Raw genomic sequence first — 10,049 nt, forward strand, 5'->3', positions numbered from 1 at the left:
TACTAGTCCCAAGGCGCCTCTTATTCCAAGGCACAAAGAAAGGGACAAAGCGAGAGCCCAAACTCCCTCCTAGAAGGCCCCTCTCCACGCTTGCAAACCTCTGGGAGACCTTCCCAGGTCATCCTGTCTCCTCCTATTCTTGGTTCCTCTGTCACCACCCTAGGAGCCCCTCACCCCGGCCGTCCTGTGTCCCCAAAGTTCCCCAGAACTTCTCCAAATCAGACTACTTGGCATGGGGGTAACTGATGACAGAAAGGCAGGGGACCCCACCTTGCCCCTTCCAACCTGGAGAAGCCGACACACTCAGTTTTCTGTCACCTCCATGGTTCTAGTCTTATTGCCTTCATTTATAACTGCTACTGCCCAAGAGTCCCCTTCTGCCAGGTCACCTGTCATATCCTTGGGCAAAAATCGCCATAGTATTTGTACTTGCATCCACCGACCTACAATCCCATGCCCATGGACTTGTGCAGCCTGGTTTCTCATGAGATTCCCCCTTATTTCCATAAAACCATTGTCTCCTTCCTTAACAACCCTGGGTGGGGGCACCACCTAGAAGACCGTGGGAGGCAGGACGTGAGGGTTAGGTACGAAGGCAGTGAGTCTCATGGCCCGTCTCCCCTCTGCGCACCTGCAGGTGGCCGTGGCTTTGGAACAGCACCCCTCTGCTATAGTTCTGCTTCTCTTGCCACAGAGGAAGCATTGGTTCTTCCAATGCAACTGAAATTGAAATGCCCCTGTTCACCAGGCATTTTGCACCGGAGAACACGTGAAAGTCACGGTCACTTTCTAGGCAAGTCTGCCCACACAGTCAAGCCTTGGGCAGCCTTGTCCGATGCGTCCTGATGGCTCGCTGTCCACCGGCCAGGCTGGAGTGGCCTTTCAAGGCGCCCCTTGCCTTCCAGAGAGACAGCTGCTGTCTAAGAGCGGAAACCCTGTGCTGCGCCTCTCCCCAAACCACCAGCATTGCCAGCTTCCTCTCCTCCCCTCCCCTGCACCCTCCACCCCAGCTTTCTGTGAGGCCGGTTTTGTCTCGTCTCTTTCAGTAACACAGAGCAACGTTTCTCCCGCTATCTCAAGACCCAAGGGGGAGGTGGTGCCTGGCTGACAGGGGGTCCCTGGGCATAAAAACAACCCATTCATTCCCTGCTCTGTGTCCTTCAGAGCTCTGTCCGGTCTGTCACGTGAATGAGCCAGGAAACACTTGCCATAACCAGACGTGCCAAAGCCTGCCACTTCTCTCTCAGATCTCTAGTTTTGGTTCTATTTCTACCACACGCCTCCCCCCATCTAATGCCCATTTCGCTATATAACTGGTCCCCCACCTGTAGTCTCCACCACAAACGGACCCAAATAATAAAGCCTCAGGAGTGACTCCTCATGTGTTCCTCCCAGCTGAGGACTCTAGGGTGGCTCCTGACCTTCTACGGTCCAAACTCTCCAATTCGACTCCAGGGTCCCCTCCCCGCTCAATTCTTCAGCTTCATTTCTCGCTTCAGAGGGCAGTCTTCACACAACTGTGATCCGATCTTCATGAACACAGTTTAGTTTTTAATGTTTGTTTATTTTGGAGAGAGCGCAAGCGGGGGAGGGGTAGAGAGGGGGAGGACAGAGAATCCAAAGTGGGCTTTGCGCTGATGCGAGGCTCAAACTCACGAACCGTGAGATCATGACCTGAGCCGAAGCCTGGTGCTCAACCGACTGAGCCACCCAGCCATCCCCATGAACACAATTTGTAACGAAAGACAATATGGTTCTTGAGTCTACCAAATAATTCTGTAACTTTAAACATTCCCAATTTACCTGCTTGGCTCACTCCTGTGTAAATACCAGGTTTGCCTGAATGATAATGGAAATAAGCATTTCCAATTTTTGCTTAGTCCTTCCCAGCTTCCAAGAGCTTTCGAATCCACTGTCCTACTGATGCTGAGAACACTCGGGGAAGGAGGCAGGGCACACTTCATAAACAAATGGGCTTGGAAAGGTCAAGCCTCACAGCAGGGCTGACACCCACCCTTCTCTGTCAGGCATATGTTCTGTGTCCTAGACCTAAATGAGAGGGAGACAGAGAATCCCAAGCAGGCTCCACACTGTCAGCACAGAGCCCAATGCGAGGCTTGAACCCACGAGCTGTGAGATCATGACCTGAGTTGAAATCATGAGTCAGATGCTCAACCGACTGAGCTACCCAGGTGCCTCAACACCTTCATTATCTTAAAGGTAGATTTCTCTTGTCTTATAAAAAGTCCAACCTGGCCTACTAGCAGATGTTATGATCATTTAGTTGGATGAGAACCAAAAGGAAAAATTTCTCAGAAAATCCAGAGTGGAAACCTGACCCTAGGCCAAATAACCTCTAAATGATTCAACCTTCCACTATTTTTAGGAAGTAGGTTCTGGTCTTGGATGTTCCCACACTTTCCACCAAACTCTTAAACACACAGTTGTGTTCTCTCAGAGACGTATTCTGGTTTGAAGGGAAACAGAGACCCCGCGGCAGGGCTGGGAAGCCCAAGTTCGTTGCAAAACTCTGGAGAGCACTAGGGCAGAACTCCACCGGGCAGGGTGGCCACAGGACCTTGCTCACATCTAAGATATTAGCAGTGTGGGTGATGCACTGAGAGGGGGTATTCCTGAGGCCTGATCTCCAGCCAGTTCTAGAACAGTCTACAGCCAGATTCACACTGGCCGCCTGCAAAACCCCAAAGTGGATGTCCATTTAGCCTCACCAGTCCTGCAGAGGGTGAGCTCGGATGTGAGAGCAGCAAATAGCACACGATTGTTTCTTTGGTCAGTGGTTCCCACACTCAGCTGTGCATGAATATCACCTGAGGATTTAATCCTGAACCTCCAATACAGGTTCACACACCCCTAACAGACTCCTCTGCTCCACCCCAGACTGGATTCATTTGGTCTGGGAGGGGCCACTGGTCCACATTCTTTCTTTCCTTCCTTCCTTCCTTCTTTTAGAGAGAAAGAGAGGGGCGCCTGGGTAGCTCAGTCGGTTGGGCATCCGGCTCCGGCTCAGGTCATGATCTCACGGTTCGTGGGTTTGAGCCCCGCGTCGGGCTCTGTGCTGACAGCTAGCTCAGAGCCTGGAGCCTGTTTTGGATTCTGTGTCTCCCTCTCTCTCTGACCCTCCCCTGTTCATGCTGTCTCTCTCTGTCTCTCAAAAATAAATAAAAAAGAACAGAAAAAAAAATTTAGAGAGAAAGAGAGCACAATCTGGGGAGAGGGGCAGAGAGAAAGAGAATCTTAGGGAGGCTCCACGGTTGGCATGGAGCCCAACAAGGGGCTCAATCCCAAGACCCTGGGATCATGATCTGAGTTGAAATCAAGAGTTGGATGTTCAACTGACTGAGCCACCCAGGTACGCATTGTACTCTTAATGTTTATTTTTATTTTATTTTTTTATTTTTGAGAGAGACAGAAAGAGAGAGACAACCTGAGCAGGGCAAGGGCAGAGAGAGAAGGAAACACAGAATCAGAAGCAGGCTCCAGGCTCTGAGATGTCAGCACAGAGCCTGACGCGGGGCTCGAACTCATGAACCATGAGATTATGACCTGAGCCAAAGGCAGCCGCTTAACTTAAGACTGAGCCACCCAAGCGCCCCTCATACTCTTTAATTCTGGTCATGCTACAGAAGAACGTTCTATGTCAGAGTCTAAGGGGAAAAAAATAAACCTCAGCCAAAGGAAAGGCAGAAATGAAGCAGGGGGAAGAATGAGAACAGAGAGACAGAGAACGGCCAGGACAGAGGGAAAATGGAACATGAAGGTTTCCTCACCTCAGACAGGCAGACTTTGGTTGAAGTCAATACACATTTTTGGGGGGAAAAATATGAATTGACACTAAGGACACATTAGGAGATGATTCATTACACAAAAGAATTTGGCATCAGATTCCTTTAAATAGCAGTCTCTGCTAGTACATTTAAAATAGGATTCCATTTACAGAAGTGTGATTTATACAAAACCACATCTGTTACATAAGGCTCAGGAAAAGGCTCCCCTCCCCAAGTCTGGCCAGCTATACTCCTGGCCCCACATGGATCGACAGCTACTTTCTTCTAAAAGATGCCCAGCCGAGCTCTCCGGCACCCTCTCTCTATTTCACCTGATCGTGGTTAGCAGATGCTTACGGACCGTCCGTAGCTCTTCCAGTCTTCCCTAAACTCAAGGAGCAGCTGCTTCAAATCCTTTACACACTCACTCATTCGTTCAACACATATGTCCTAAAGGCCTACCACATGCTGGGCACTGTGGTCATGCACCAAAAACGACCCATCCCTGCCCTGTGGATCTTATATTCGAGTGGAAGACAGCGTTGACGGTGAACAAATAAATATGATCTATGGTGTCTGAGGGGTGACAGGTGCTATAGGGCTAAGAACAGAGCTGGGGCATACTAGGCAGGTGTCATGACCTCACCCAGGGTCACCAGGGAAGTCTGTACTGGGTGACAGAGGGTGGTGAGGAAGCAAGCCTGAGAGACACCTGGGGGAAGGGTTCCGATCAGAACCTACCTGGCAGGTGGGAGGTTAAGTGTGGCTGGAGCCTGGAGGTCAGAAGTGGGAGAGGCTGAACCACAGAGGGTCACGTGGGGCCCGGCAAGGACCAGCCTTCATTCTCAGTGAGACGGGAGCCCCTGGGAGGTTTGGGGCAAAGGGTGATGTGATCAGACTCCTGTTCTCGGGGAACCCCCTCTCGGGCTGCTGTGCTGACAAGCAGGGAATCAGGGAGAGCAGGTGAGATGCTGAATTAGTTCAGGCCAGAGATGATGGGGGCCCAAGCAGGCTGGTCACCATGCACGTGCTGAGATGTGGATGAATCTGTATATATATATATATATATATATATGTATATATATATATATATATATGTGTGTGTATGTGTGTGTGTGTGTGTGTGTGTATATATATATATATATATATATATAATTTAAATTCAAGTTAGTTAGCATACGGCATAGTCTTGACTTCAGGAGTTTTGGATATATTTTGAAGGTAATGCTGATGGGGTTTGCTGATGACTTGGATTTGGGGTGTGAGGAAGGAAGGAGTCAAGAGTGGCATGGTGACTGTATGCCAGCAATGATGTGCGGGGTGGAGTTGCCATCAACAAGACAGAGAACCTAAGGAAGAACGGGTCTGGGGCAGACAGGAACCTTGGTTTGGAGGCATGTTACAATGAGATGCCCATCAGGTACCAAATGGAACTCTAACTGATCCGGGGAGGTGGGGTGAGGCGCAAACCTGGAATTTGGAAGGGGTTTGAGCTAGATCAATCAATCGATTTGGTGCCCATCCACATATAGATGGGATTTAACGCTGGATAGGATCACCAAGGAGTGAGTGCAGATGAGACATCTAGGGACAGGCTGAGGACACCCGACATTCAAGAAAGAGGTACAAGGGATTGAGGAGTAGAAACAGAAAAGCAGCAGCCACGAGGAAGGAAAACTGGAAGCATGGCACCTTGGAAGGCACAAAAAGAGATGTAGTTTCTTCTTCTTCTTCTTTTTTTTTTTGAATGTTTATTTATTTCTGAGAGACAGAGAGAGAGAGACAGAGCGCAAGCAGGGGAGGGGCAGAGAGAGAGGGAGACACAGAATCCAAAGCGGGCTCCAGGCTCTGAGCTGTCAGCACAGAGCCTGATGCGGGGCTTGAACCCAGGAACTTTGAGACCGAGACCTGAGCTGAAGTCAGACACTTAACTGACTGAGCTACCCAGGGACCCTGGGATGTATTTTCAACAGGGGTTGATCAGTTGTGAAAGCTGTCAACAGATCAAGCAGATGAGAGCTGAAGACTGACCACCAGGATGGACATCATGGTGACCTTTAGTAGGGCTTTCTGGGAGAGTAGAAGGGGGCAGAGCCTGAAAGGGGAACTCAGAAAGAGGAGAAAGGGTTCCTTCCAGCCGGAGGGCTGAGACAGATGGAAGTGGGGTCCAGGTGTCCTGGTTTTATTTATTTATTTTTTAACGTTTATTTATTTTGTGTTCTCTCTCTGAACACAAGCAGGAGAGGGGGCAGAGAGAGGGAGACACAGAATCAGAAGCAGGCTCCAGGCTCTGAGCTGTCAGCACAGAGCCTGACACGGGGCTTGAACCCAGGAACTTTGAGACTGAGACCTGAGCAGAAGTCAGACACTTAACTGACTGAGCTACCCAGGCGTCCCACAGGTTTCCTTGTTTTAAATGGGAGAAATCATAACACGTTTGTATGGGTTTGAGGGGAAGGACTGGAGTAGCGTCACTGGGAGGGGGAAGGGGTCTCATGCACAGGAGGGGCTGGCCACCCTGTCAGGCACGGACCCAAGTCACAGAGTATGGACATAGGTGTTGGCAGACAGCTGGTGGGGGTTTGTGCAAGCGTTCTGGGCATGGCATCTAGACTTCATAGTTGAAACAGGAAGCAAGGTCAGGAGCTGAGAGTGAAGGCAGGGGAGGAGAAGGCAGAAGTGTTACCTAGGAAAGTGGGGGGCTGCCTGGACTAGGGGCACTGAAGGCCCATCACACAGAAGCTTGAAGCAAGAAGTGAAGCCACTCCTCTCTGCCTCCTCTTCCCCGGGGCCAATTCTCCCCCATCCTTTCCTCGTTTCTCACACTAACTGGTCCCCTCCTTCCCACTGCCTTCCAGCTTTGGAACTGCTTGGATCTCCATAGAATCAATACTGATACACTTGGGCACTTCCGTACTCTTCTTCTTCAATGAGGCCTTTCAGGAAGGAGACATGAAATTGGGGCTTGCTTTGGCAGATGCGTGTGTTGGTGGGGAGCGCGGTGGGGGTGGGGGGCAGAGGAAGCATAAGGCAGAATGTCCAGATTCCCTCTCAATTCTTCTCTCAACTTCCTTCCACTCCGCCCCCACCCCCCACCACAACCTTTGGATCTCAAATTTCCTTATCTGAAACTCTGGACTGAATGGTCTCTACCTCATTGTGGTTCAAGCTCTGATTCTCTAATTCCATTAACCTCTCCTGGCCTGTAATAGATCCCAGACTCATTTGCACACATGATGTCATTTAACCCTGTGGCCACAGCAGGACTGCTAACTGCACTGAAGAGATGGGGAAATAGAGTCTCGGAACAGTTAAGGGGCCTGCCCAGCTAGCTGTGGGGATGCCTGGCTAGATGACCCGGCTGGTAAGTAGCAGAGCCAGGATTTCAGCCAAAATCTTGCTCCAGGTGCAACCTCCCTGATCCCAGCTCCCCTTCCAGGCCTGGGAAGGACAAGTCAGACTCACTTCCACTGAGAGAACACACAGGTCCTTGTCAAACTCCAGCCTCCAGAAATCAAGTCCTTATATTTTTAAAGTTTATTTCCTTCTTTTGAGAAAGAGAGAGTGGAGGCAGAGCAAGGGCAGAGAGAGAGAGAGAGAGAAAGAGAGAGAGAAAGAGAGAGAGAGAGAGAGAGAGAGACAATCTCAAGCAGGTTCTGCACTGTCAGCGGTGCAGAGCCTGACACAGGGCTCGATTCCACAGACTGTGAGATGATGACCTGAGCTAAAATCAAGAGTGAGAGGCTGAACCAACTGAACCACTCAGGCGGCCCACTGAAGTCCTTATTAACATACAACCAAAGTACAGGCATCACTGATCTCTGGGCAGAGCCAAAGAGAAGGACAGGGAGGGGCAGTGCAGGATCTGGTCACCCCAGGGAGGCCATAGAATGTTCTGGCTGGTGGGCAGAAGCGCTGATGGATACTTCTGGCCCAGAATCCAGGGAGTCAAAATAAGCTAGGGAAGAGCTGCTGAGCAGTTTGCTAAAGTGGAGGAGTGGTGGGGCAGGGGTTTGGTAATTCCGGAGGTGGATTTCATCATCAGTGGGGCTCTGATATGACTTCCTCCGAAAGCAGAGTAGCCAAGAACTCTCACTTCCGTTTCCCTGAGGAGTGAAGAGGAGCCCTTCCTTAGGGAAAGGTGGGGGATGGTAGGAGCCTCGAGGTTCAAGGAGGGTGTCAGCCAAAGGGCCCTTAGCTCCTGGTAGCTACAGATGCCCAGAGCCCTCCTTCTAAAGCACGGCTCCAACCATGCCCAGGTGTCCAGGGGCTCACCACTGCAGGCAGGGAAACTGCTCCACGCAGGGCTTTTGGGATCTGGCCCCCATGAATTTAGTCAGCGATGACTTTATGCACTCACGAAATTCACCCACCAAGCATATATTGAGCACCTATGCGTCAAGTGCTGTGCTAAGTTAACTCACGGATGAGTCAGATGTAAGTGTTCTGTGTGCACAGCCAGCTAGAGAGGAGACACTGGTGAGTGAAGAGGGAGGGTGGGCATCTGACGGAGGCTGCAGGGCCCGTGGGGGCGGCTTCCCTTGGAGGGAGAACTGCCCACCCAGCCCGGAGGAGGGGCCTGCAGGGATGTGGGGTGGAGAAGCCAGCATCAAGGCACAGGAGTGGGAGCCAGTGCCCAGTGTGGGGATGTGTTGCTGGAGCACTGAAAAGCAAATGAAGGAGCTTCTGGGTGGGTCAGTTAGTTGAGCATCCAAGTCTTGATTTCAGCTCAGGTCATGATCCCAGAGTTATGGGCCCACGTCCTGTATCAGGCTCTGCACTGAGCATGGAGGCTGCTTAGGAGTCTCTCTCTCTCTCTCTCTCTCTCTCTCTCTCTCTCTCTCTGCCCCTCTCCCCTGCTCATACTCTCTCTCAAATAAAATTTAAAAATTAAAATTAAAATAAAGAAAAAAAGCAAATGAAGAGGCTGGGCCCAGGGACCCCCCATTCACAAAATCCAACAATCCAAGCAACCTTCCGCTGTACCCACCACTCAGCTAGAAACACATTAATAAAAAGAATTCTTAAATGACAAAAACCATTATGGATACGATGGCAATCATATTATAAGGTAGACATGGAAGAAATTAACATGTATGCCTTAAAGTTACACACTGTTATATATCCAATCCAATACATTTCTCAATAAAAAAGCTAAAACCCTAAAGCCCAAGTATTTTGAGTGTAAAGAAGTGAGAAGAGAGTCACTCTTCGATGCGTGTACAGGGATGTCACGGTGGGAAATGGACATGGCTAAATGTCGGGTAACAGTGTACTGATTACAGTGAAGTAACACATCATCTCTACTTCTCCAGAGACTTGGGAATAATTGCATACACAGAGGTTAAGTCCTCTGCCCTCACCCCACCCCAGGTAGAGAGCACTGTGATCATCCCCACGGAAAACCCCGGCTCAGGAACCTGCCCAGGAGTAAGTGGTGGAGACGGAATTTGTACCCTAAGGACCCATGACCTTGGTCATTCTGATACACAGGTTCCAGATTCAACATACAGAGGACGCTAAGTTTATAAACCTTCTTACTGGATAGTCCCATTTTGTTTAAATATGGGTGTACCTACTGTGTATATGCTATTTGGTTGAATCAAGTGAAAGTTTGGCCATTTTTGACTTATACAAGCACCACTTTTATATGGTGTAACCTAGTGTGTATGTACGTGCACGTGCGCGTGCACACATACACACACACACACACACACAGAAAAAGTCTAAGGATCTCTACCAAATTGTTAGCAGAAGTTTTGGATGCTGGAAGTGTACTTCATCTTTATTTCTTTACACCATTACATATTTTCTGAAAAAAAAAAAAAAAAAGCGCAGGTTAAACACTTGAATGGATTACCTGTCTCCTCACTGTAGCTGCTGAAGGCCACAGACAGCTCTGTGATACTGAAATGTGCCCAAAGCACAGAAGCCGGAGCCTCACTGGACCACAGCATCAGAGGCCAATGCACTCATGGCCGTGTCCCCTCAGGAGCTGAGAAATCAAAAGGCAGACAAAAACTGCCGTAGAAAGGGCCCAGAATTCGGGCCCTTGGGTGGCTCAGTCGGTTAAGTGGCCGACTTCAGCTCAGGTCATGATCTCACCGTTTGTGGGTTTGAGCCCAACATCAGGCTCTGTGCTGACAGCTTAGAGCCTGGAGCCTGCTTCTGATTCTGTGTCTCCCTCTCTGAGCCTCCCCCACTCACACTCTATGTCTCTTTCTCTCAAAAATAAACATTAAAAAAAATTATAAAAAAAGAAAG

The 10,049-nt window shown here is 49.7% G+C and overlaps 1 protein-coding gene across 1 annotated transcript in view; it reads right to left on the reverse strand.

Annotated features, from left to right (window-relative positions):
- Positions 1-10,049, reverse strand: part of HIP1 (huntingtin interacting protein 1) — a 181,850-nt gene that overhangs the window by 100,161 nt on the left and 71,640 nt on the right. The gene's annotated exons all lie outside the window — the stretch shown is intronic.

The sequence above is a fragment of the Suricata suricatta genome, chromosome 8 (genome assembly GCF_006229205.1).
Source record: "Suricata suricatta isolate VVHF042 chromosome 8, meerkat_22Aug2017_6uvM2_HiC, whole genome shotgun sequence".
Taxonomy (NCBI): domain Eukaryota; kingdom Metazoa; phylum Chordata; class Mammalia; order Carnivora; family Herpestidae; genus Suricata; species Suricata suricatta.